Source organism: Mustelus asterias, chromosome 4, assembly GCF_964213995.1.
Source record: "Mustelus asterias chromosome 4, sMusAst1.hap1.1, whole genome shotgun sequence".
Classification (NCBI taxonomy): Eukaryota; Metazoa; Chordata; class Chondrichthyes; order Carcharhiniformes; family Triakidae; genus Mustelus; species Mustelus asterias.
The window spans coordinates 111,704,564-111,732,453 of record NC_135804.1 but is presented as its reverse complement, the minus strand read 5'-3'; the positions used below and the strand labels follow the sequence as shown (position 1 = coordinate 111,732,453).

At 42.3% G+C, this 27,890-nt stretch overlaps 1 protein-coding gene across 2 annotated transcripts in view; it reads left to right on the top strand.

The window, feature by feature from the left end:
• Nucleotides 1–5,679: 5,679 nt before the first annotated feature.
• prrg3 (proline rich and Gla domain 3) overlaps nt 5,680–27,890 on the top strand; it is an 87,439-nt gene continuing 65,228 nt past the window's right edge. Inside the window, exon 1 of one of the 2 annotated variants that reach the window (XM_078210390.1) lies at nt 5,680–7,231. The gene's annotated coding sequence lies outside the window, so the exon portion shown is untranslated. Of the gene's footprint in view, nt 7,232–7,504; nt 7,585–27,890 lie in introns of those variants that run through there. The other variant, XM_078210389.1, reaches the window with a different exon arrangement.

The window sequence follows — 27,890 nt, the reverse complement described above, 5'->3', positions numbered from 1 at the left end:
CAGAGGCCGAATGTCCGTGACCGCTTAATTGTCTGAGGCTTAATTACTTAAAATCAGAAATTAGGACAAAAAGTAATTCACAACATGATACAAGGGACCATGGTTGTAACTAGTGAGGTACTGGAAAGATAAATACTTGTGCTTCAGCTGTTTGCAATTTATATTGATAACTTAGAGGAGGGGACTGAGTGTAACATATCCAAGTTTGTTGGTCATACAAAGTTAGGTGGAAAAGTAAGCAGTGAAGAGAATGCGCAGAGCAATATAGACAGGTTGGGTGAGTGGGCAAGAACATAGCAGATGGAATACAACATGACAAACTGTGAATCATAGAATCCCTACAGTGCAGAAGGAGGCCATTCAGCCCATTGAGTCTGCACCGACCCTCTGATAAAGCATTCTACCCAGGCCCTATCCCCATAACCCCACATATTTACCCCGCTGATCCTCATAACCCACACATCCTGGGACACTAAGGAGCAATTTAGCATGGCCAATCCACCTAACCTGCAATCTTTGGACTGTGGGAGGAAACCAGAGCATCCAGAAAAAACCCACGCATACAAGGGGAAGATGTGCAAACTTCCGTCTTCGTCGTCTAGATTTTCCAGTTGGGGGAAACAACGTTTCAGTGTCTCACTGTCACGCCCCCTTCAGAATCTTGTATGTTTCAATGATCACCTCTCATTTTCCTAAACTTCGGAGTGAATCGGCCCAATTTACCCAGTCTCTTAACATAGGATCCTCTCATCCTAGGAACCAATCTCGTGAACTTTCACTGTACCACTTCTAATGCAAGTATATCTTTCCTTAAATATGGAGACCAAAACTGCACACAGTTCTCCAGGTGTGGTCTCACCAAAAGTCTGTATAAGGCTTCCTTATTCTCATACTTCAATCCCTTGCAATATAGACAACTGGTCATTGGCCTTCCTAATTGTTTGCTGTATCTGTATGCTGAATGTACAAGTACATCCAAATCTCTCTAAACATGAGTATTTAGGTGTTGCACACCTCCTGTTCTAACTATCAAAGTGAATATCTTCACCCTTTGCAACCTCTTTGTGTCCTCAGTTTACATTCCCACCTAGCTTTGTATCTTCAGCAAGTGGAGATGTTTGCTGATGATTACACAATGATCAATATCATTTGTGACTTCTCAGATACTGAAGTAATCTGTGTCCATATGCAGCAAGGCCAGGACAACATTTAGGCTTGGGATGATAATTACAAGTGATATTCATGCCACACAAATGCCAGCCAATGACCAATTTCAACAAGTGAGAATCTAATCATCTCCCTTTGATATTCACTGAATATCCCTGAATCCCTCACTATCAACATCCTGGGGCTTGCCAATGACCAGTAACTGAACTGAACTATCTAACTCTTGTGGCTACAAGAGCAGATCAGAGGCTGGGAATTCTGTGGTAACTCATCTCCAGACACCCAAAGCCTGTCCACCATGTACAAGACACAAGTCAAGAGTGTGATGGAATACTCACCATTTGCCAGGAGCCATTGAGCTCCAAAAACACTCAAGAATTCCCATTCAGAGCAAACCAGCCTGTTTGATTGGCATCCCATCCACCACTTTAAACATTCACTCTTTCCACTGCCAAAGCACAGTGGCAAACATGTGCAAGATGCAATGCAGCAACTCATCAAAGTTCCTTTAACAGCACTTTCCAAACCGACAACTACCACCTAGGCAGCCAAGAGCAGTAGGTGCATGAGAACATCACCAATTGCATGTTCCTCTCCAAGACACACATCATCTTGACTTGGATCTATATTACCATTCCATCACTATTGCTGGGCCAAAGTCCTGGAACTCCCTTCGTAACAGCATTGTTGGTGTACTAACAACATTAAATGCAACGATTTAAGAATGCAGCTCACCACCACCACCTCCTCAAGGGCTGTTAGGTATAGGCAACAAATTCTGGCCTAGCCAATGACACTCACATCAAGTGAAAGAATAAGAACAAAGCTCTTCCAAGGTGACAGGTTTCTTGTAGATTCTCCCATTAGCATCTGGCCAGGCAAATCCTCCAGCCCTACTTAGAAACTTCATGAGGGCGAACCTACCAGCTTGTCACACCAGTTGACTGGCATAGCGAGCCGGTAATATCGCGAGAGAGGTGAAAAACTGGGTTTGCGCCCGGTTTCTCACCTCTCGTGATCTAACCGGCCCTGGATTGCCAGTGTGATTTAAATATTCATTTCAATATTATTAGTCAGCCCGGGATGCAATTGTTCAGACTCATTTGCCTTAGCGACTTCGCCGGTAGAAGTCCTCACCAGTGAGGATCACGTATGGTCCCCAGCAATGCCAACCTGGCAGTGACCACCAGGCACCTGGCACTGCCCACCAGGCAGTGCCAAAGAGCAGAGCCTAAGGGGAGGAGCGGGCTGGGGGAACTGCACACTCTGCAATCAGGGATTGCCCGGGGCAGCGATCGGCCAGGTGTATGGGGGGGGGGGGGGGGGGGGGGGTTGATCAGCAGGGGGGAGGGGGTATCAGGGCAGCAATCAGCCGGGGATGGGAATGTATCAGGTGATATCCGGAGGGGGGATGGTGGTGGGGGAGGGTGATCAGTCAATGGGGCCAGTGATCGGGAGAATGCGGCATAGCAATCTCTAGGGGAGGGTGGGTGAATGGCTGAACTTCAGTGTTCTATGTACACTTTACACAGAACACTGAGATCTGTGCATGCACAATAGCATCCTCTATCTGTGAACAGCCGGCTTTCCAGTGAGCATAGATTCCACCCACTCCCCCTTCTGACATGAATTACACTTTGCCCCTTTTTTTGCAGTAAGTGGCATGTGTCTGAAAGCTCGCTGAAACAATGTGCGCAATTCTCTCCCATTTCCAATCTCATTTGGCACTTAGAATATTTTTGGTAAGATCGGCCCCCCATTCAACACCATTAATTTGGATTTCCCCAATCTGAGCATGGGCCTCACTTGCATCCTTGTATACTGATTCCAAATCATAACCAACCCTGGTTCCTGGTGTTCCCATTGTCTGCCACTTGTTCTTGCTGCTGGCAGATTCTCTCTCTCTGCCTTCTCCAAGCTCCACTAGACACAGACTGTTTTCCAAGTTGACTGCTTCCAGGCTGACTGCCTCACAGTCAAAACAGAAGTTATATATTAGTACAAAAGAACGTTCCTAGCCTCAACAAATTGACTTTTAAACCTGTCCTATGATCTGAAAAGTATATGGATACTTTAAAACATTACTTTGTTTACCAGGTACCTTCAAGTACATGGATAATTTAAACCCTCAAAGATAGACTGTTTCCTCAAGAGATAGTTAACAAGGCTCCCATTGTTTAACACCCTTCAAGTTGCCTTCACTAACATATCATCGGCTTCCCTTTGATTTGTCCTTACTCCAGGCCTGTCTAATAAGCTATCCAGACCAAGCCTTATTTCATCCATCCCACATTTAAAACCAGTCTCCTGTGATAATATATTATAAACCATAAGTTGCAATCTTAAAACATAACAATAATAAATTTATGCTTTTGTAACAATAATGCAGACCCAACATTGATCCTTGTGGTCCTCCACTGGTTACAGCCTGCCAACTTGAAAATGCCCAGTTATCATTATTCTCAGCTTCCTGTCCATTATCCAGTCAATTATCCATGTTAATCTGTTACCGCCAACTTCATGAGTCTTGATCTTCTATATTAGCTTTTTTGTGGCACCTTATTAAATGGCTTTTAGAAATGAAAGTTTACTAATGAAAGTTTACTAAAGTCTACTAATTCCCCTTTATCTACCATATTAATTGGATCCTCAAAAATTTCTAATAAATTTGTTAAACATAATTGCTCTTCCTAAAATCTTGTTGACTTTAATCATACAATATTAAGTTTTTTAAAGTACATTGTTAACATTATCTCAATAATAGATTCCAGCATTTTTCTGGTGACTGATGTCAGAATAAAAGGGAAAGTCACCCTAGTCCCAGATGACCATAGGCTGTGACTGATGGTGATTTAACTGAGGTTACTGCATTCAGGGGAGAGGCAAGGTTGAGAAGGTGGGCCTTCATGAATAACCTTAGCTGGTACGGGAATTGAACCTGTGCTGTTGGCTTGTCTCTGCATCTGATGTTGCTCTGATGTCAGACTAACTGGTCTGGGTGGCACAGTGGTTAGCACTGCTGCCTCACAGCGTCAGGGACCCGGGTTCAATTCCTGGCTTGGATCACTATCTGTGTGGAGTTTGCACGTTCTCCCTGTATCTGCATGGGTTTCCTCTGGGTGCTCTGGTTTCCTCCCACAGTCTGAAAAACGTGCTGGTTAGGAGAATTGACCTGAACAGGCACTGGACTGTGGCGACGAGGAGAATTTCACAGTAACTTCATTGCAGTGTTAATATAAGCCTTACTTGTGACAAATAAATAAACTTTACTTTGTACTTTTATCGTTCCTTGTTTTCTCTCTGCCTCCTTTCACGAATAGCAGTGTCACATTTGCCAACTTCAAGACCACTGGCACTGTTCCAAAGTCTAGGAACTAGTGTATAATCTTAGCCACTGTATCCACGATCTCTGCAAATACTTCTTTTAGAACTCTAGAACTCTTTCTCTAACTCATTTAAACATTCTTTTAGGCTCTGGAATCACTTCAACAGCAACAACGGTAATGCACCAATCCACAATCCCTCACTCTTTCTGTCTTCAGAGTTTTGCGCTTTCCAACCGCATAACACAGAAAGTTCAGTCTTTTCTCTATTTTCAGAGACCTGATTCAACACCAGGATCAGTTCAAAGACTGCCGAACTGTTCCAATCAGAGAGAACCTAGCTTGTTTATTCTTTGCACAAATTCTCAGTCTTCAGAACTGCCAAAATCAGAAACCCAATTAACCCCCTATAAAAATACTCCCCAGCCTGTTCTTAAAGAGACATCACACAAGATAAAATTCAGGCTTTTCCAAGCACAGAGGTCCTCATTGTATTTTTATTGAACATTGTGAATCATTTTTTAAATGTTTCCCACTGCTAATTTACCATACCTTTTAATCTATTTTGTCCAATCAACTTTAACCAGCGCTCCCAACGTAACTACGGAATTGACTTTAAGTTTAAGATTCTTTTTCGGGACTGGAGTATGTTGCTTTCAAACTTAATCTGGTATTATATTCACTTTTTCTCCAGAAAATCTTTTACTATGAGATTACTAATTAAACTGCCTTGTTGCACAATTCAAGATCTAAAATAGACTTATCCTTAGTCGGTTCCACAATGTATTGTTCCAGGAAACTGCTGACAAAAATTTCTACAAATGTATCTAAAGAGACGGCCTTTGCCAATTTGAAATGTCCAGTCAATACGAAAATTAAATTATAATAACCGGAGTGTTATTGACAGTCAGTGTATCCCTGCTGAATGCCTCCGGGACATTGTTTTTAAGTCAATTTGAACATAATCATTATATTATCTTTGCTACAGGACTTAAGTAGTCCTGCTCAGGTTCACAGAATTGTTTTATAACATACTTTTATAATGTGCATTTTTAGAACAGTTAAGTAATGTGAAATTGTTAACTGCTTCTGGAAATAATTATATAATTGACTGTAAAGATCAACAATTTTTGAAGAGATATGCATTTTCTAGCGACCGATGAAAAGAATTATGACAGGATTTCATATTTTAAGACTTTTACTGCAACAAACTAAAATCAACACAGACTTATGTTACTTGGTAGGCAACCCATTTTCTAAATTACAGAAAAATTAATTTCCCCATTAAGAAATTAACACAATCAAAACCCCACAGCATGTTTATACATTATGCCACAATCTGAGCAGATATGTAGCCTTGGAAGTATAATCCCAAACTCCTTTTGGCTATTCAATATGTTCATGTTGGGCGGGTCTTCCAGTGGTCCTTGAAAGTTCCTTCACTCAGTCTCTTGAGAATCATCAACCTGACTTCCCATGGTGACTTTTTGGTTTTTAAATCTCTACAAATCTCTTCACTTCAAACAGTGAATTTGTTATCACCAGGTTTTCCTCTGCCTGGCATTCTCAACTTCTCCACGTTGCTAAATTAACTGACTGCTTATCTGACATCCAGTACTGGACAGGCAGAAATGTTCTCCAATTAAATATTGGGAAGACTGGAGACATGGGCTGGGATTTTCCGCACTACCCAGCACGTGTTTTGAGGCAGCCGGTCATTGGCTGGTAGTGGATCTTTTGATTCTGCTGATGTTCAATGGGATTTTATGTTCAATGCACCCCTCACCACTGGGAAACCTGCAGTTGGGGTGCGCCGTTGGCAGGACCAGAAGATCTTGCCGGTGTGAACGGCTGGAAAATTCCAGCCATGGTCTTCAGTCCAAATTGTTTCTAGCTACCAACTCCATTCCACTTCTGGGCAACTCTCTGAGAATAAACAGACTGTTCACAACCTTGTTGTCATATTTGACTGAGATGAATTTCCAACAAGTTTAGAAGGGTTGATGAAAGTGCAAAGTTCCCTTTCCCTCTACAAAGCAACAATGTTTTTTTTTATGTTCTCTTTTTGTCCCTCCAATCTTTAGTCAAGGTATGCGCGTCTACAATCGCCAATCCGACTAGCAACAAAGGTGTGAAAAATGTTCCTTGTAGACTAAATTTTTCCTGACATAAAGGCTGGTTATTGTTTTTTCTAAACGAATTCGACCTCACACCACACGGTATACTATTGACTATGCTCACGAAATTGATTGATTTGAACATTTTTAAATAGCTGTCAGAAATGCTGCCTTTTCAATGACAATTTTATACCGTCTACAGGATTTTGCTTTAAAATTAAGTGGACCATGTCAGAAAGCATAACATTTGGTCCAAGTTTTATAAAGTCGTGATGTGTGAGCAGCTGTTTCCTGGGATACTAAGGACTACGTGGGCGTTGCATTCCCATTTCGTGCAGCGCAAACTGGTGCGGTTCCAGTGACAGGAGCGGGGCTGCGGATGGGTGGAGGAGAGGCCGACCCGGCCCACAGGCGCCGCGTCTCGGCATTCTGGAAGCTGTAGTCCCCGCTTTAAGGCGTGGCCGCCACCGGATAACCCGCACACGCCAGCTCCAACCCTCCGAGCCTGCCACAGAGAGCTTGGAGCCTGCTTCCTGACTATAAATAAACAGAAGCAGACAGCGTGGGGATTATCACCGGGGCGGAAGGGGGAGAACACTTCTACTCCACAATAGGGGCAGGAAGGTGAGGAGATGGTGGAGGGGGAGGCGCCTGGGGGCGGGGAGGCGCCTGGGGGCGGGGAGGCGCCTGGGGGCGGGGAGGCGCCTGGGGGCGGGGAGGCGCCTGGGGGCGGGGAGGCGCCTGGGGGCGGGGAGGCGCCTGGGGGCGGGGCGGGGCGTGGCGTGGCGTGAGGAAACCGAACTTGATCGAAGGCTGCCCTGTGGCTCTTCAAGGATTGGAGGACGGGACTGGCACTGGGCGTGTGAATGGCTGAGGCCGCTGTCAGTCAGGGTGGGCGGGGCGTGTCCAGCAGCAGCAGCAGCAGGTTGGGTTGAACGGGGCAGTGGCTGTGGTTTGCTTGGAGCGTGACGTGTGAGGTACGTCCTGTCTATGTCTCCCTCTTTTGTCTTCATTAATGAAAGTCTAAAGGCGATTTTATTTATCTGTGAAACCTTTTAATGTCGCAGCTGAGTGGCTTTCCAAGGTGTCCCTGTTCTTGTCCTGATGGGGTTTTTTTTTGCTGCAACATCACTCACTTGGTACCTTTTTCCTTTCCACCCTCACATTCTGGTTTCCATGGAAACCCCCCTGGGATATTTAAGGGTGAAATGATCAGATGCCTTCAGTAATCTCATTTGACTAAGTCAGTATTGTCTAAAAACAAACTTAAAAAAATATATACAAACCTTGTTAATAAGCAACTCTTAAGTAAAACACCATCCCTTCCGCTATTTTAGATTCTCTTTCCATTTTCTGGGATTGTCATTTGCATTTAATGGACTGACTCGTGTGGTGTTACAGACAAGGTTTGTCAGTACCGTCTTTTAAAATAATGAGTTGCGTGGTTTTTCTATTTTTTTTGTAGAGTAGCTAGCTGTTCGCGAGTGTTGTGACACTGAAACCATTGCTCCAACAGAATGAGCTATAGTATTAAGTTACATAAAGCATTGTAGGGTTTAATGGACTTTTTTCCAAATTGTGTACTAAATACGAGTGTGCCTAATTCGAGTTTTGTATTTGAACAAGAAATGAAACTTGATTGCTTTGAGATTATTGTCTCATTCCTTTCTTTAATGTGAACCTTTTCTGAAGGTGGTTTGTATTTACATGTAACTGCAGACGTGAAGATTGACGCTTTCAGTGAAGAGATAGGCAGGGGACTGAGTAGGAGGATCTCCAAATGCCTAGAAGATGGAGTAGCCACTCCAGAGAGCAGGCCCAATTTAAAGCAATCATAAACAAATATTTCGCACTTAAAAGTTAAAATGTACAATTACGCATCACCTGTTAGGGAGAATTCTGAAGACCAAGCAGGAAGTAAGGGAGATAACCAAAGGAATAGTCTGAGACAGAAGTATTGAGAAAACCTTTGAATATGGGAAAGGATGTAACATTTAAGAAGAGAATTGAAGTTCAAAAATTCAGTGACTCCATTACTGATAGTGATTTTGGGGGGGAATCAATGGTAGACCAAAATTGTGGATGTAGACCATGAACTGTAGGGTCTGTGGCTTAAGTAGGCAGGAAGGGTGGATGGATTTGAAGATGAGCACAAGGGTTTTGTCATACTTTAGAGAACAGTAAGGGAGTAGAAACTTTTCAGAATGAGTGCACAGGAAATTCTTTAATGTTACTCATGGTTTGTGTAGATTTGGGTTTGAAGGGAGGGTGAGTACTAAGGGAATCAAACAGTTGAGATGTTAATTGCATAATGACTAAGTTTGGGGAGGGGTGTAGAAGCATAACCTTCATGAGGTGAAAGTCTATCTTGGTGAAGTCCACATATGAGTTCTGAAGCAAAGTTCAGCTTGGGGTTGATCAGGACCTAGAGAACCTTGTAAACATTTGTATTTAATCAGAACCAGCAGCTGTGGACAGATGAAATCAGTGCTTGAGGGATAAAATTTCTTGCAGTAACCAAGCAGGATGATGCAGTTTTGGGCTGAAGAAAATCATGGCCCATTCAGAATGTGGAAGAAACCATTGGACAGCAAGGAAATAGTTTTGGAAGTCAGGATAGGATTGCCAATGTACAACTGAATGCCATTGACACACATGAAAGTTGACTATGTTTGTAATTATTTTGTCAAGTGGAGAATGTAGTTAAGGAACAGGAGGGGGTCTAGGATAAAACTGATGCTGGAAGTAACTGTTCAGGCATAAAGGAAGAAGTTAATAAGATGCAATGTTGAGCACACCGATACAGGTAAGAATGAAAGCAGGAGATGGAGATGCTACTGATAAAATAATCAACCACATAGAAAGGCAAGGAAAGGACACAGAAAAAGCATTTTGTGTTTACATAGGATGCTATTGATAACTTTCTGGTCTCATGAAGCCATACAATGAGTAAATAAAAATCAGAAAATGCTGGAAACACTCAGCAGGTAATGGCAACAAATGTGGAGAGCAACAGAGTTAACATTTCAGGTTTGTGACCTTTCACCAGAACAGGGAAAAGTTAGAGATGTGATTGAGCAAAGGAAGAGTGGGACAAGGACAAAAGGAAGAGTTTGAGTAGAATAGGCCAAAATTCAGGAGAGATTGAATGACTGAAAAGTTAGTTTTCCAGGACCAAAAGAAAAAGAACAAAATATGTGCCTAAAGTAGTTGTGCTCCTGACTAAAGGAAAGGAAACAAAATGGAGCACAGATTATGGACTAAAATTGTTGAGTTTAATATTGAGTTTTGAAGGCTGTAGAAGATGAGGTGCTGATCCTCAAGCTTGTGTTGAGCTTAACTAGAAAAGTGCAGTGGGTTGAGGACAGAAATGCCAGCAAGATGAAGAATTAAAATGACAGGCCACTGGAAACTCGGGGCCATGCTTGCCGACTGAAGGGAGGCATTCTGCAAAGTGATCACTGTTTCTGCGCTTGGTCTCCCCAGTATAAAAAAACACCATATTTGGAGCAGTGAATACAGTATACCAGGTTGAAAGAAGTACGCATAAATCACTGCTTCACTTAGAAGGAGTATTTAGGGCCTTGCATGGTAAGGGGAGGTGTTACATCTGTGTTTGCATGGAAAGTTTCCAAGGGATGGAGACAGGATGTCGAGGGTGACTGAGGAGTGGACCAGGGTTTCACGGAGGGAATGGTCCTTCAAAATGCTGGAAAGGGAGGGGGAAGGAAAGGTGTGTTTGGTGGTGGTATCATACTGGAGGTGGCGGACATGGCAGAAAATGATCCTTTGAATGCAGAGGTTAGTGGGGTGGAGATTAAGGACAAGGGACACCTTATCATGGCTCTGGGAGGGAAGGAAATGCATGAGAGCAGAAGTGCAGGAAATGTGGTAGACATGATCGAGGGCTTTGCAAACCACAGTGTGGGAATACCCTGGGTTGCGGGGGAAAGAAAAGCTATCTCAGACATGCTGTTGTAGAAGATTGCATCATCAAAACAATGTGACAGAGACCAAGGAGCTGGGAGAATGGAATCTTTACAGGGTGTATCGTATAAGAAATTGTAGATGAGGTAACTGTGGAAGTCAGTGGGCTAATACTGAATATTAGATGATATTCTATCGCCAAAATTGGAGACAGAGGTCAAGGAAGGGAAGGAAAGAGTGAGCAATGGTCCATGTGAAACTGAGAAAATGGTGGAAATTGAAGCAAAGCTGATGAATCTTTCCCATCAGAGCAAGAGCAGGACATTAGAGCAGTTTAGAAGGGTGGTCAGCGATGGGGAGGATCAATTTCTTCGGAAAGGAAAAGGTGTATGGTGCTGCAAGTATGAAGTCGAGGAATGTTATTTAGTTTTAAGGGATTGCGTTGGAGGAGTTTAATGGAGCATAGAAGATTAAGAAGTAACCCCCCCCACCGCTCCCCCTCACATCCTGTGCTTTGAGTAGCATACACATGCTGCTGACCTTGGCTTTGCACAATTAGTTGCAACTTGTATGGCTTTCTCTCTCCTGATAAGTATTCATTGAGTTCTGCTGGAAAGTGTACATTGTGGTGAGGATATGATTTGACTTGGTCATGATGCCATTTTCCTCCTTTCAAAGTCAAATTATCTGCCATTACTCATTAAATACATGCCTCGCATGAAGCACAAGGAATTGTGAGGATTCAATATGAATCAGTGTGCAAGTTTTTTATTTTCTGAAGACAAGGAAAATTTAGTTAGGTTCCTTAGAACCATAGAAAATTGCAGCTCAGAAACAGGCCTTTTGGCCCTTCTTGTCTGTGCTGAACCATTTTTTGCCTAGTCCCACTGACCTGCACTTAGACCATACCCCTCCACACCCCTCTCATCCATGAACCTGTCCAAGTTTTTCTTAAATGTTAAAAGTGACCCCGCATTTACCACTTTATCCGGTAGCTCATTCCACACTCCCACCAGTCTCTGCGTGAAGAAGCCCCCCTAATATTCCCTTTAAACTTTCCTCCTTTCACCCTTAACCCATGCCCTCTGGTTTTTTTTCTCCCCTAGCCTCAGTGGAAAAAGCCTGCTTGCATTCACTCTATCTATACCCATCAAAATCTTATACACCTCTATCAAATCTCCCCTCATTCTTCTACGCTCCAGGGAATAAACTAGGTGACCAAAACTGTACACAATACTCTAAATTCGGCCTCACCAATGCCTTATACAACCTTACCATAACACTCCAACTTTTATACTTGATACTCCAATTTATAAAGGCCAATGTACCAAAGGCACTCTTTACAACCCTATCCACTTGTGACGTCACTTTTAGGGAATTCTGTACCTGTATTCCCAGATCCCTCTGTTCAACTGCACTCTTCAGAGTCCTACCATTTACCCTGTACGTTTTTCTTTGGTTTGTCCTTCCAAAGTGCGATATCTCACACTTGTCTGTGTTAAATTCCATTTGCCATTTTTCAGCCCATTTTTCTAGTTGGTCCAAATCCCTCTGCAAGCTTTGAAAACCTTCCTCACTGTCCACTACACCTCCAATCTTTGTATCATCAGCAAATTTGCTGATCCAATTTACCACATTATCATCCAGATCATTGATATAGATGACGAACAACAATGGACCCAACACCGATCCCTGCGGCACACCACTAGTCACAGCCTCCACTCAGAGAAGCAATCCTCCACAATCACACTCTGGCTTCTTCCGTTGAGCCACTGTCTAATCCAATTTACTACCTCCCCATGTATATCTAGCGACTGAACCTTCCTAACTAACCTCCCATGAGGGACCTTGTCAAAGGCCTTGCTGAAATCCAGGTAGACAACATCCACCGCCTTCCCTTCATCCACTTTCCTGGTAACCTCCTCGAAAAACTCTAGTAGATTGGTCAAACATGACCTGCCACGCACAAAGCCATGTTGACTCTCCCTAATAAGTCCCTGTCTATCCAAATATTTGTAGATCCTATCCCTTTTCACACCTTCCAATAACTTGCCCACCACCGACTTCAAACTTACTGGCCCATAATTTCCCGGATTTCTTTTGGAACCTTTTTTAAACAACGGAACAACATGAGCCACCCTCCAATCATCCGGCACCTCCCCCGTGAATACTGACATTTTAAATATGTCTGCCACAGCCCCTGCAAGTTCAACACTAGCTTCCCTCAAGGTGCGTGGGAATACCCTGTCCGGTTCTGGGGATTTATCCACTCTGATTTGCCTCAAGACAGCGAGCACCTCCTCCCCTTTAATCTGTAAAGGTTCCATGACCTCTCTACCTGTTTGCCCTATTTCCGTAGACTCCATGCCCGTTTCCTCAGTAAATACGGATGCAAAAAAACCATTTAGTATCTCCTCCATCTCTTTTGGTTCCATACACAGTCTACCACTCTGGTCTTCAAGAGGACCAATTTTATCCCTCACTATCCTTTTGCTCCTAACATACCTATAGAAGCTCTTTGGATTTTCCTTCACTCTGTCTGCCAAAGCAACCTCATGTCTTCTTTTAGCCCTCCTGATTTCCCTCCTTAAGTGGCTTCTTGCACTTTTTATACTCGAGGTCAGCTTATATGAAATCATAGAATATACAGCACAGACAAAGGTAATTCGACTGATTATTTTGGCTCAAGAGCATTCCAATTAGTCCCACACTCCCGTTCTTTCCTCTTATCCCAGCAATCTTTTTTCCCTCAACTATTTATCCAACTTCCTTTGAAGACTACCTTTATATTTGTATCCACCTCACTAACAAGCAATGTATTTCAAATCTTAATTATGCAATTTATTAAAAACGTTTTACCTCATGTTGCTTCTAGTTCTTTTGCCAATCACTTAAACTGGTTATTGACCCTTAAGTCATTGGAAATAGTTTCTCTTTCTTCATTCTATTTTAACCCTTCATGATTTTTAACATCTTTAGCAAATCTTCTCTTGGATGATGGGAAGGTACAAGGCACAATTTGGAAATTTGCAGATGGCTCAAAATTTAGGACAGTAAACAGTGAGGAAAATACTAAACCTAAAGAGTGCATTGACGACTGGTGGAATGGTAGATACAATGCAGGTGAAATTCAATGGAGAAGTGTGAAGTGCTGCATTCTGCAAGGAAGACTGAGGAGTGGCAATGCATGATAAATAGTGCAATTTTAGAAATCAGGGGCTCACTGGCTTTTGGTTTTGATTTTGAAATGCAGTATTTGTCCGTTAGGTCATAGTTGTATGTTTGATAAACATATATTGGTTTGCTCCTTATTGCATTTGTTTCCCAGAGTGCAGTGTAGCTCCATTTGTCCTTCAGACTGCACTGTTTATTATATATTACTGACCTACAGTCTAATGACAAATTAGAAAAGTGAATGTCTTTGCTTGGTGGCATGTGTTGTTATGATTAGAATTCTACCCCAATCATAAGTCTATAGGTCAGCTATTTGGAGGAATAGACAGTCTGGGTTTAGTTTCCAAATTTTTAAATAAACAGGACTTGCTCATAGAAGAAAGAAGCCCCACTGTGATTTATCCCCTATTTAGTCATCGGGAGAAAAAAAGCTTTTTAAAGTGAGGTTGGCAACCAGAGGACATATATTTAAGATGATTGGTCGTAAAAGTCGGGTAGGGTGGGGAGAAGAGGAAATTTCTTTAATATAGTAAATTAAGGTGAGCTGCAATGCACTACCTGAGAGGGTAGTGGGACCAGATTCAATAGTAATTTTCAAAAGTGATTTGGATATCTGGAAAGGAGATAATTGAAGGATTATGGGGAAATATCAGTGCAGTGTGATTAATTTGACAACTCTTCAAAGAACCAACGTGGTAGAATGTCCAGGCGAGGTGGTGAAAAGGTCATTGTCTGGCACTAGTGTGGAGCAGACGTTACTTGCCAATTCAGCCCCAGCCTGAATTTGTTCGGGTCTTGCTATATAAGGACACAAACTGCTTCAATATCTGAGGAATTGCGAATGGAACTGAACATTTCAATTAGCAGCAAACATCCCCACTTTATGATAGAGGGAAGATTATTGATGAAGCAGTTGAAGATAGTTGGGCCGAGGACCCTGCTCTGAGGAACTCTGTAAGAAGTTTAACAACACCAGGTTAAAGTCCAACAGGTTTATTTGGTAGCAAAAGCCACACAAGCTTTCGGAGCTCTCCCCTTTCGGGGAGCTCCGAAAGCTTGTGTGGCTTTTGCTACCAGACAAACCTGTTGGACTTTAACCTGGTGGTGTTAAACTTCTTACTCTGTTCACCCCAGTCCAACGCCGGCATCTCCACATCCTGAGGAACTCTTGCAGGGATGTCCTGGAGCTGCAATGATCAGCTTCCAGCAATTACAATCATTGTCTTTTGTGTATTTTGTATTGACTCCAGCCAGTAGAGACTTTTCATTTTTTTTTTCATTAGTGAGGTTTCTCAATCCTAGAAATCATAGAAACCCTACAGTGCAGAAGGAGGCCATTCAGCCCATTGAGTCTGCACCGACCACAATCCCACCCAGGCCCTACCCCCACATATTTACCCGCTAATCCCTCCAACCTACGCATCCCAGGACTCTAAGGGGCAATTTTTAACCTGGCCAATCAACCTAACCCGCACATCTTTGGACTGTGGGAGGAAACCGGAGCACCCGGAGTAAACCCACGCAGACACGAGGAGAATGTGCAAACTCCACACAGACAGTGACCCGAGCTGGGAATCGAACCCGGGACCCTGGAGCTGTGAAGCAGCAGTGCTAACCACTGTGCTACCGTGCCGCCCCTTCCGCCGATTCCTATTGACTTCAGTTTTGCTTGGGCTCCTTAATGCCACACTTGGTCAAATGCTGCCTTGATGTCAAGGGAAATCATGCTTGCTTCAGCTCTAGAATTCGGCTCTTTTGTCCGTTGTTTTGATTGTAATGAGGTCTGGAGCCAAGTCGTCCTAGCAGAGCTCAAACTCAGCATCAGTGAACAGGTTATTATTGCTTGATTTTACTATCAATGACATCTTCCATCACTTGGCTGTGGCAAGTAGACTGATGCAGCAATACTTGGCAAGATTGAATTTCTCCTCTTTTATTGTATAGCTCTGATTCTGTATTGTGTAAATTATGTCAAGGGTGGGTATTTTATTAACAAGACAAGTCTTCAGCAATGGCAGAACCCAGCTGATGGGTGCAAAAGGCTGAGGCATTTGCAATCCTCCTCAGTCAGAAGTGTCGAATAGATGATATATCCCGGCCTCCTTGTGAGCTCCCCACTAAAGCTGAAGGCAGTCTTCAGCAAATTCAATTCACGCTACATCATTATCAAGAAATGACTGAATGCTCTGGATACAGCAATTGCTGTGGCCCCTGAAAACATCCAGCAATAAGTAGTGTTGACGACACTAGCTGTGCCTCAAACTAAGCTACAACACTTGCATCTTTTCATTTAAAGTGACAAATTGTCCAGGTATATCCTGTCCACAAAAAGCAGAACAAATCCAAGCCAGCCAAATATTGCCTATCAACAAAATGATGGAAGGTGACATCGAGAGTACTATCAACCAGCACTTACTCAGCAATAACCTGCTCACCGATGCTCAGTTTGAGTTCTGCCATGACTGCCTGCAAACTGCATAACAGATTTGTTCGAAACATGGGCCAAACTCAGTGTGACATCAAGGAGCCGTGGTAAATTAAAGTCAATGGGAATCAGGAGAAAAGCTCCCACTGCTGGAGTCATGCATAGCACAAAGGACAATGGTTGAAATTGTTGGTAGCCGACTATCTCAACTCCAGGACATCATTGCTGTAATTCCTCAAGGTACTGTTCTCAGCCCAACTTTCGACAGCTGCTTCATCTATGGCCTTCCCTCTATCATAATGTCGGAAGTTGGAATTTCACTGATGATTGCACAGTGTTCAGCTTGGTTCACAACTCCTCAGTCTGTACCCGCATTCAGCAAGTCTTGAGCAAAAGTAGTAAATGATCTACGCAAACCACCTCTCCTTGATATTCAATGATATTACAATTGCTGAATCCACCACACTCTCCGCATTCTGGGGGGAGGGTGGGAGTTGGGGGTCATTATTGACTTGCAATTTAACTGAACCTGCCATATAAATACTGTGGCTTTAAGAACAGGCCATAGATTGGATATTAAGTGATGTAAGACTCATCTCCTCACTACCCAGAGCTATTCTATTGTCTATACGCACAAATAAGAGGTCTGCTGTAATACTCTCTAATTGCTTTGATTAATGCTGCTCCAGCAAAGCTCACCATCACCATCCAGGACAAAGCAGCCTGCATGATTGTTACCTTGCCCATCACTTTAAGAACATAAGCACACAAGTGAGGAGGACACTTGGAGTGTATAGCTTGGTCATGCTTTATTAACTCAACATCATTACATTTACACAGCGCTTCCTTGAGGTTTTTTCCTGCCTAGTTGATGCTCTGTAACTACAAAGCTGAAAAAAAAGCATCTTTCTGTTAAGAGCTTCCATCTCACTAAGCAGGCTTCTCTCAATTCACATCCAACAACCTGCTCTGACAACTCTACTCACATTTTGACAGCTGCGACTTTCACCACAGCAGCTGAGTCAAGCCACAACATTCTAAAATAATCAACAATATTTTAAACAAAACAAACCACAACATTATAAAAGTAAAAATTAATTTTCCGAATATTAGTGGATCCTATAAATACTCCCAGGATCTAAATCTGCATCTTTGCCAATAACTAGTCAGTTCTTCCTTGGGTCATACTCGATATAGAGGTATAGAACATCAGAATGAGAAAAGTTAATGAATTGAGAATGGATAGTGCACAACCGTTGTGAAGGAGAGTATAATACCTCATTTGTTTAAGATTCTTCATTCTAACAAGTGTCTGTATTTAAAAAAATGTAAGAAGTTTTAAAATGGTATCTATTTTTTACCAGTTCGATTTGATTAACTTAGGTTTCACTGTCCAATAAGACAGCTGGAAGCTAATCTGCTCCCAACTGTGTGCAAATGGTATTAATGAAATAAGGATGAGGTACTGATTCTCTTGCTCCTTTATGACTGCCTTTGGGAAGTATTTGACCACTGCTCTCCTCATCTACACAGCTGAGGTCATGAGCTTGGTTTGTAACAAATGTGCTGCAGAAATTAATTGTTTTGATTTGTATTGTTTTTCAATCTTGTATTCTCTCCTGAACATGCTATTAAAATTGGGATAGAGATCAATAATTACTGGCAGCTTTCATACACTTTACTGATGAGGCCATTCAGGTAGTGTGATCAGGTAGTGTTCACAAGCTATTTGTTCTTTTTCTTAACAATGTGTTTGTTGGAGGGCCTTACAGCAAGCCTGCTTCTGTCCTTAACATTATAAACCCACACAGACACAGGGAGAACGTGCAAACTCCGCACAGACAGTGACTCAAGCTGGGAATCGAACCCTGGCGCTGTGAGACAGCTTGCCTCCCCATTTCCTCATAGAGTACATAGGAGAGAAGGAAAGGAGAGGGTGCAGAATATAGTGTTGCAGTCACAGAATGTAGAGAAAGATCAGCTTAATATACGGTCGGTCCATTCAAAAGTTTGATGGCAGCAGGGAAGAAGCTGTTTTTGAGTCAGGATGCATGAAGTCCTTAATTATGCTGGCTGCTTTTCTGAGGCAGCGGGAAGTGTAGATGGAGCCAATAGACAGGAGGCTGGTTTGCGTGAGGGACTGGGCTATGTTCACAACCCTTTGTAGTTTCTTGCAGTCTTGGTCAGAGCAGGAGCCATACCAAGCTGTGATACATCCAGAAAGAATGCTTTCTATGGTGTATCTGTAAAGATTGGTGAGGGTCGTTGTGGACATGCCAAATTTCCTTAGCCTCCTGAGAAAGTAGAGGCGTTGGTGGGCTTTCTTAACTATATAGTCAGCGTGGAGGGGCCAAGATAGGTTGTTGGTGATACGGATACCTAGAAACTTGAAGCTCTCGACCATTTCCACTTAATCACCGTTGATGTAGACGGGCATGTCCTCCACTATGCTTCCTGAAGTTGATGACTATCTCCTTCATTTTACTGGCATTGAGGGAGAGATTATTGTTATCGCACCATTTCACCAGATTCTCTATCTCTTTCCTGTACCCTGTCTCGTTGTTTGAGATCCAACCCACTACAGTGGTGTCATTAGAAACTCAAAAATGGGATTGGAGCAGAATTGGCCACAGTGATAAGTGTATAAGGAGTATAGTAAGGGGCTGAGGACATTGTCTTTCAGGGCACCGGTGTTGAGGATAATCATGGAGGTGGTGCCGTTTGATTCATCAGCTTTTACAGAGACAGGATTGCAGAATGACCAATATTGGGAATTTCAGGGTTCGTGATGTTTAGAAATGGGCAAAATGGAAAACGAAGGCTTGTGTGTCGGTAGCACTGATTGGATAAAGGCATTGGAGAGAAAGGATCTTTACTCAGAAAATCAACAAAATCATTGTAGTGGAGCTAAGAAACAACCAGGATCAGGAAATGCTGGTGGGAGCAGTTTATCAACCCTTAAAGATTAATTGTGGTGTTGGGCATAATATCAATAAAGAATTAGAGGTGCATGTAACAAGGGTAATACAATAATTGAGTTATTTTAATCTTCAACTGTGCTGGACAATCCAAATTTTCAGTAGTAGCATGGAGGAGGTATTAGTGAATGTATGCAAGACCACTTTCTTCACCTGTATGTTAAGGAACCAACTCGGGAACAGGCTATTTTCGATGGGATAGAGTTTTATATTCCAGTTTGGAAATGATTTCGTTCAAAAAAGAGTCTTAAATGCAAACAAAGCAAACTGTATAGGTCGAGGGCTGATTTGGCTGATAGATTGAGAAACTAGATTAAAAGATGTGACAGTGGATATGCAATAGTAAACATTTAAATAATTCATAATTTGCAACTAATGTGTATTCCCTTAAGGAATAAAAATGCCATAAGAAAAGTGGACCAAATGAAGTCCTTTCTACTGATGCTAAAAAGAGTAGTAAATCTGAGGGTTGGGAGAACTTAGAATTCAGCAAAGAATTTGATTCTAAAGAGAGAATGAAAATAAACTTTCAAGATCCATAACAATAGAAGTTTTTATAATCTATTTTATGTAAAAAGGAAGAGATTAGTGAAAGGAAGTGTGGGTCTTTTAGTAATAGAAACATGAGAAATTATAATAGGGAATAAGGAAATGGCAAAGGAATTTAACAAATATTGGTGTGGTAGAAGATACAAAAATTAAATAACAGGGAAGCAAGAGCTTAATTTAAATGACTCAAAGAAATCAGTATTTATAAAATAAAAACATACTGAAGAGATTAATGGGACTAAAGGTCAACGTTCCCCTGGATCCGATGGCCTATGTCCTAGGGTTTTAAAAGACAGGGATTGTGAATCTATTAGTTTTGACTTTCCAGAATTCCCTAGATTCTAGAACACTTCTAATGGATTGGAAACTAGCAAAAAAAATTTCACTGTTCAAGAAAGGAGGGAGATTGAAACCAGGGAACCATAGTCTGACATCAGAAGTAATGAAGGTGAAAAGTGAGAAACCATTACTAGAGATATGTAACAGGGCAGTGAGAAAGTCTTAGTATGATTTGGCAGAGTTAACACAGATTTATGAAAGGGAAATCATGTTTGACAAATCTATTGGGGTTGTTTGGGTTTGTAACTAGCACAGTAGTTAAGGGGAAACAGTAGATGTAGCGCATTTGGATTTTCAAAACTTTCTAATAAAGCGCCACATAATATGTTATCCCAAACTAAAGCTTCTGGTATTGGGGGTATTATGGAATAAGGATTGATTAGCAGACAGAAAAGACCATGGAATAAATGTGTCATTTTCAGGTTGGCAGGCTGTAAGTTTTGGGTACTGCAAGGATCAGTATAATGTGTTCGGGTTTGCTGCTGATAACAAAATTACGTGAGAAAGTAAGCTGTGAGGACACTGAGATTACAAAGGGACATCAACAGGTTAAGTCATAAGGCAAGTCGATACAATGTGGAGAAGTATGAAGTTATCCACTTCATACGGAAAAGTAGAAAAGGAGAATATCTTTTAAATGGTGAGAGACTGGGACAATGTTGATATTCAGAGGGACCTGGTGATCTTGTACACGAAGCACAGAAATTAACGTACAAGTACAGCAAACAATTTGAAACACAGCTGGTATGTTAGCATTTTTACGACAAAGGGTTTGGAATATGAGAGTAAAGAAATATTAGAACAATATTATATAAGGCCTTGTTGACAACAAAAATGGAATATTGTGTATACTTTTGGTCTTGTTTCATTAGAAAATATCCTGGGATGATTAGATTGTCCTAGGATGAGAGATTGAATAAACTGGACTTGTATTTACTAGAGTTTAGAAGAATGAGAAGTGATCTCGTTGAAACATTTGGGTGGCACAGTGGTTAGCACTGCTGCCTCACAGCACCAGGGACCCAGGTTCAATTCCAACCTCTGGTCACTGTCTGTGTAGAGATTGCACTTTCTTCCCGTATCTGCGTGGGTTTGCTCCGGGTGCTCTGGTTTCTTCCCACAATCCAAAGATGTGCCGGTTAGGTTGATTGGCCGTGCTAAATTGACTCTGGTGTCAAGGGGATTAGCAGTGTAAATGAGGGTTGCAGGAGTAGGGCCTGGGTGGATTGTGGTTGGTACAGACTTGATGGGCCCAAGGCTTCCTTCTGTACTATAGGGATTTTATCATAACATTAAAATTCTTAAGGGACTTGCTAAGATGGATGTTTCCCATGGTTGAGAAGTCTAGAACTAGTAGGTCATAGTGTTAGAGTAAGAGGTCGGACATTTAGGACTGAAATTAGGAGAAATTTCTTTGTTCGAGGGATTGTGAATCTTTGGAATTTTCTATGCCAGAGAGCTGAGGATGCTCAGTCATTGAGTATGTTGAGTACTGAGATGGATAGATTTTTGTATACTAGTGGTATCGAGAGATATGGGGTTAGTTTGGGGAAGTGGAGTTGAGATAAAAGGTTAACCATGATCATATCGAATGTGGGAATAGGTTTTAAAAGTGGAATGGTTAGCCTACTCCTCCGTTCTTTATGATCTTTGTTGCACTGGTAGTTGTAAGTTAAGTCCGGTCACACCTGAGATGTACACCTTGTTTTGTCAGGCTCAGCCATATATCCCATATTTCCATGCATATGTTTTCAAAGTCATTAAGTTATTTGTGTGTGGAAATTCTGCGAGCATTCATACAGTCATAGTGATTCCTACAGGTATTTATACATTTTCTAGGGCCCTCCACATAACTTCCTACTCAAAAGTAAATATTGCAATTACATAGAGAACTTATTTGTTTGTTATTCAAGGGTTTTGCTGACTAGGCCAGCATTTATTGCCCATCCTTAATTGTCCTTGGGAAGATGGTGGGTGAGCTGCCTTCTTTAACTGCTGCAGTCCATGTGGTATAGGTACACCCACAGTGCTGTTAGGGAGGGAGCTCCAGGATTTTGAACCAGTGATAGTGAAGGAATCGCAATATATTCCCAAGTCTGTATGGTCAGTGGTTTCGAATCATTACAGTGCAGAAGGAAGCCATTTGGCTCATTGGGCCTGCACCAATACAATCCCACCCAGGCCCTATCCTCATAACCCCATGCATTTACCTTGCTAATCCCTCTGACACTAAGGGGCAATTAGGCATGGCCAATCCACCTAACTTGCACATCTGTGGAGTGTGGGAGAAAACTGGAGCACCTGGAGGAAACCCATGCCGACACAGGGAGAACGTGCGGACTCAGCGTGGATAGTCACCCGTGGCTGGAATTGAACCCAGGTCCTTGGTGGCTGTGAGGCAGCAGTGCTAACCACTGTACCACCATGCTGCCCACAGTGGCTTGAATGGGAATGTCCAGGCGGTGGTGTTCTCACGTGTTTGCTGCCCTTGTCCTTCTAAACGGTCGTAGTCATGGGTTTAGAAGGTACTATCTAAGAAGCCTTGATGAGTTCCTGCAGTACATCTTGTAGATGGTACACACTACTGCCACTGCATTGGTGGTGGAGAGAGTGAATGTTTGTGAATAGAGTGCCAATCAAGTGAGCTGCTTGAATGGCGATGTGAATAATTCCAGTGAGTCAAAATTTACAGAAAATACAGAATCTGATACTGCAATTTATAAGCTGAAGCAAGTACTGTAGTATCTTAAGTGATGTGCTAAAAATAATTTATCAAATAGTCCTGAGCTCCTGCACACCCCAGTTCGAAAAGTAATGCAGTAAGGCAACATGAGTCTGGTTAGCTCTGTTAATTTGATGGCTAGCGTGTGGGTCAGATTTACATCAACAGCAACTTGATCCTTGTTCAGGCTGAGGTAGACACAAGGCCTGCCTTCCCATTCTACCCTTCGTAAAACAAAATCACAGCACTTTGCTGTGGTTTGCCAAATAATCACCAAGGGCCTGCCTTCAGACAGAGAACTTGAGAAGAAAAAGGCTGTAGTCTGGTTTGATGTTGTGGAAGAGCATCCAAAAAATAAAGTGATAAAATCACAGTCAAAAAATGTAATTCTATTTGTAAATTGCAGGAATCCGATGTTTAGCTCTGGTGGTTCTTTGAAGAAATACTCCTGCCATAACAATTTATTTGTACTGTGATGTTTACTTAGTCCCAACACACTCTAGACTTCACTGGTTTAAAAAAACTTTCAAATCTTAATTCAGTGAGGTTCTATCTTAAGATATATCTATTTCTGAATTTTAAACAACAAATGAGTCTGGAAGTTTTATTCAGTAATCTCTCTCCCTCTTTGCATTGTTACCATTTTAAAAAATGCAAGCTGTGCTGAAGATTCTGTGGGTTGGGTGGATTTAATTTAGCAGCAACTGTATTGAATCACAAAGGAAAATCACTGCTAGGAATGTATAACACTTAAAGGGATGTTTTCAGATTATACCAATTGATAACTTTCATTCCAAAATGTCTGAAACTCAACAGTCAGGGATGCATTTTAAGGCTGTCAAATAGTATGCTCCAGTCTTCAATATTTATAATTTCCTCTTGCGCTTATGCCTCTAGTGCACTAATCAGTGTTTCTCTCGACTTTGTAGCTTGGAGATGTGAGAAAGTGGTAAGGGTGATTCTACTTGCAATATATTTTGTTTTTATTTGAGGATATATAATCCTATTTCCTCTCCCTTTCACCACCTCTTACTGGGCCTTATTTCAACTGCAGCTGAGAAAGTGGACATATGATTGGTTCTCAAGCCATTTAATATTTTTCTGAATTTTTTGCTTAGAAGTGTCTCCACCCAGTTATTTCTGTTTTCCTTGTACATGCTTGGTTTCAAAGTCATATCTTTCCATGGTTGAAAGTCGAGCCGAGAGGCATGGGGCTAGGAAAATCAAATCTTGTGTTCCACTGCCTGTAGTGATGCAACAGATTGTTGCTCCAGTGTGTTGGGTTACATACCCATTAATATTTTCAGTTTGTCTCTCCTGGTTTTTCCTCTTCTCACATAAGGATTCACCCAGGAAATGCCAAAGCATCCTTGAGAACATTGAGATGTAGTGACTACGTTTTAGTAAATGCTTGCTCTGCCATTTCTAGTACCATACAGGGTGAGCATTCCAAAGATCACTAAGTCAGTCTTTCACAGCAGTAATTTGCTAGTTAGTGTCTCAAGGTCCAAATGTTAGAAACCACAAGTCTCACCTGAACATGCCGCTGTTTGCAAACTTGTTGGAATACTAATTGTTATAAGTTTCAGTGACCAATTAGAAACGTATATAAATAGCAAACATGTATAATCTCTCATTCTAAAATTGATGGTGGAAAAACATGTCATTTTTATGTCCTCCTCTGCCACAGATCTGACATGTTGATGTGCATTTCTACAGCAACCAATAGTCCTTTGCCAATTGGATCGAGCTCAGGGGCATTGAGGTCAGTTGCAACAGCCCCACCAGAAACATAACTCAGCCAAGGAGCAAACAGAGGATTTTCTTGGTTGCATGGTTCTGTGCCACAGTATTGCAATATCCCATTGTGCTTGTGTGTTTCTAGTGGTTAAGACAGGATTACTTTAGGAACAGTAGTTACATTTATAATCATAAGTGTAATCTTGCATGTCTATATATTAAGTAAAAGCTGTGCTGCTTAAAGCCATGTTACTAATTCGTTCTAGGGGTAAATAATGCAGCATGTGCTAGAAATGGACGACAGATGCCAGAAAGATGCATGTACAACATGATTTTGGCCTGAATCGTCTGATTTCCAGAGCAGTGAAATCTGGACTTCAGTCTGTTTTGCATGCTGGGATCCTGTGTTTCGGACCCTGTTGGATCATGCACTGTAATTGCCCAGGAAGTTTAAATTTCCAATGGGCTGATTTGTGCATTCCGGGAGCCTCTGCAAATGTCTTTGACACCGAGCTCAGAATTGGAGACATGAGCTAGGTACATGGGAGTTACCTAGATACTTATCTTGGAAATGTTTTTCTGGTCACTACCTTGTCTAACTCGGTGATTAGCCAGCATAACTGAACTCAGCACCCTCGTACTCCCCTCCAACACATGCTCTATCTTGCGCACTCGCTCCCGCGCGCTCTCCACAATGCACCCAGACCCAACTATCCATTGACCCAACCGAACTTGCCCTTCCACCACCACAGGCCAACCTGATTATCAAAGCTCCCAATCCGAATCGATAACTGCCCGAAACCAGCCCACCCCCTGATCTAAGTAATCTCTGACTCAGCCCAATTGTCCCCCCCCCCCCGCCACCTTGAACCGACCTGACTCTCTACCACCAGCGTGTACATTCAACCTCTTGCTGACACACCAGCTCACTTACTCACTAAAAGACTTGCGATTTTTAAAAACTTACCCGAATATGGTAGTTAAGGTCACTTTAAAAATAAAAGGACATGTTCTCTCTTCGTCCATCTTCTACCCTTGCCAGTTTTCCATAGAGTTGGCTGCACTAATCCATCGGATTCAGAAGTCCCAGCTGAAATAATTCAATTTGGTCAGGCACAGAAATATTTCTGGGCAGTGGCGATGTACACAACTTCAACAATTTTCAGAATATCAGTCTTTGTATCCACTAAGATCTTTCACATATGTTCTGTTTATATCATTGTCATTTTGTGTTCTGTGCGTGTCACACACAGTACATTTTTATTTACATTTAAAATTGATTTCTTGATGGAACTAACAGTGTTAGCAGGATTTTTAGATGCTGCATCAAGCACATATTTTAACAGCCACATTAGTTCTCTGATACAGCATCTGCATTTGATGGACTTGAAGTCAGATTGAGTAAAGTGATGTGGAGCTCTGTAAGGCAACGCTTCCCAAGCTGTGTTCCAATATGACTCCATTTTAACATTTGAAAATTAAATGTAATCCCAGACACCAATCAAAACAAAACTGCAATACAGCATTCAGTATATAATTATTAAAGTTATAGTACATCACATAAATAAGAAAATCTGTGGTTTCTAAAATACCTTATTACTTTATAGAATCATAGAAACCCTACAGTGAAGAAGGAGGCCATCCGGCCCATTGAGTTGGCACCAACCACAATCCCACCCAGGCCCTATCCCCATAACCCTATGCATTTACCCTACCTGACACTAAGGGGCAATTTGGCGTGACTGTGGGAGGAGACCGGAGCACCCGGAGGAATTCCACGCAGACATGGGTAGAATGTGCAAACTCCACATGGACAGTGACCCAAGCTGGGAATTGAACCCGGATCCCTGGCGCTGTGAGGCAGCAGTGATAAACACTGTGCTACCATGCTGCCTGTGTTCTCATCATGTTGTTCATCATTATGTTTTCATCAGTCCATTATTTCATCTGACCCACTCCAGCTCATGGACATTTGCCTGAAGGCAGCAGAAGTGCAGGCTGAGGGTGGTTGATGTTGGAACCCAGGTCATTCTGACTGTCAGGATGACCGGTTTGGGCTCAGGCACCATGGAGGCATTGCAACTGAGTTCATGGTCAGGGCCAGGCGTCAAGACTCAGTGAAGCAGCCAAGGATAGAATCCCATGGCCCAGAGAGATACAGTGACAAGCAGAGCAAGGCCAGGTTTGGATGCCACATGAACCTCTAAAATGGTGCTACCATTTAGAGGTTCCTACCAAATAAGGCATTGGTGAGGGCTACAGGAGGGGCAGGACTGGCAGCTCAATGTTCCAGGGTTCCAATGTTTCAGGCGGGATAGAGGCAGAGGGATAAAAGGTGGGGGGGTGGCATTGTTGGTCAGGGAAAATGTTACAGCGGTACTCAGGCAGGATAGATTAGGGAGCTTGTCTACAGAGGCCCTATGGGTGGAGCTGAGAAACAGGAAAGGTATGACCACATTAATGGGCTTGTATTATAGACCACCCAATAGTCAGCGAGAATTGGAGGAGCAAATCAGCGGAGAGCTAGCTGACAACTGCAAGAAACACAAAGTTGTGATAGTAGGGGATTTTAATTTTCCACATATAGATTGGGACTCGCATACTGTTAAAGGTTTAGACGGGGTAGAGTTTGTAAAATGTGTTCAGGAGAATTTTCTACATCAGTATATAGAGGTGCCAACTAGAGAGGATGCGATATTGGATCTCCTATTGGGAAATGAGTTAGGGCAGGTGATGGATGTGAGTGTGAGGGAACACTTTGGATCCAGTGATCATAATGCCATTAGTTTCAACCTGATCGTGGATAAGGATAGATCTGGTCCTCGGGTTGAAGTTCTGAACTGGAAAAAGGCCAAATTTGATGAAATGAGAAGGGATCTGGGAAGTGTGGATTGGCACAGGCTGTTCTCTGGTAAGGATGTAAATGGAAAGTGGGAGGCCTTCAAAGGAGAAATTTTGAGTGCAGAGTTTGTATGTTCCTGTCAGGATTAAAGGCAAAGTAAATAGGAATAAGGAACCTTGGTTCTCAAGGGAGATTGTAACACTGATTAAGAGGAAGAGAGAGTTGTATGAAATGTACAGGCAGCAAGGAACACATCAGATGCTCGAGGAGTATAAAAAGTGCAAGAAGCTACTTAAGAGGGAAATCAGGAGGGCTAAAAGAAGACATGAGGTTGCTTTGGCAGACCGAGTGAAGGAAAATCCAAAGAGCATATAGGTATGTTAGGAGCAAAAGGATAGTGAGGGATAAAATTGGTCCTCTTGAAGACCAGAGTGGTAGACTGTGTATGGAACCAAAAGAGATGGGGGAGATACTAAATGGTTTTTTTGCATCCGTATTTACTGAGGAAACGGGCATGGAGTCTACGGAAATAGGGCAAACAGGTAGGGAGGCCATGGAACCTTTACAGATTAAAGGGGAGGAGGTGC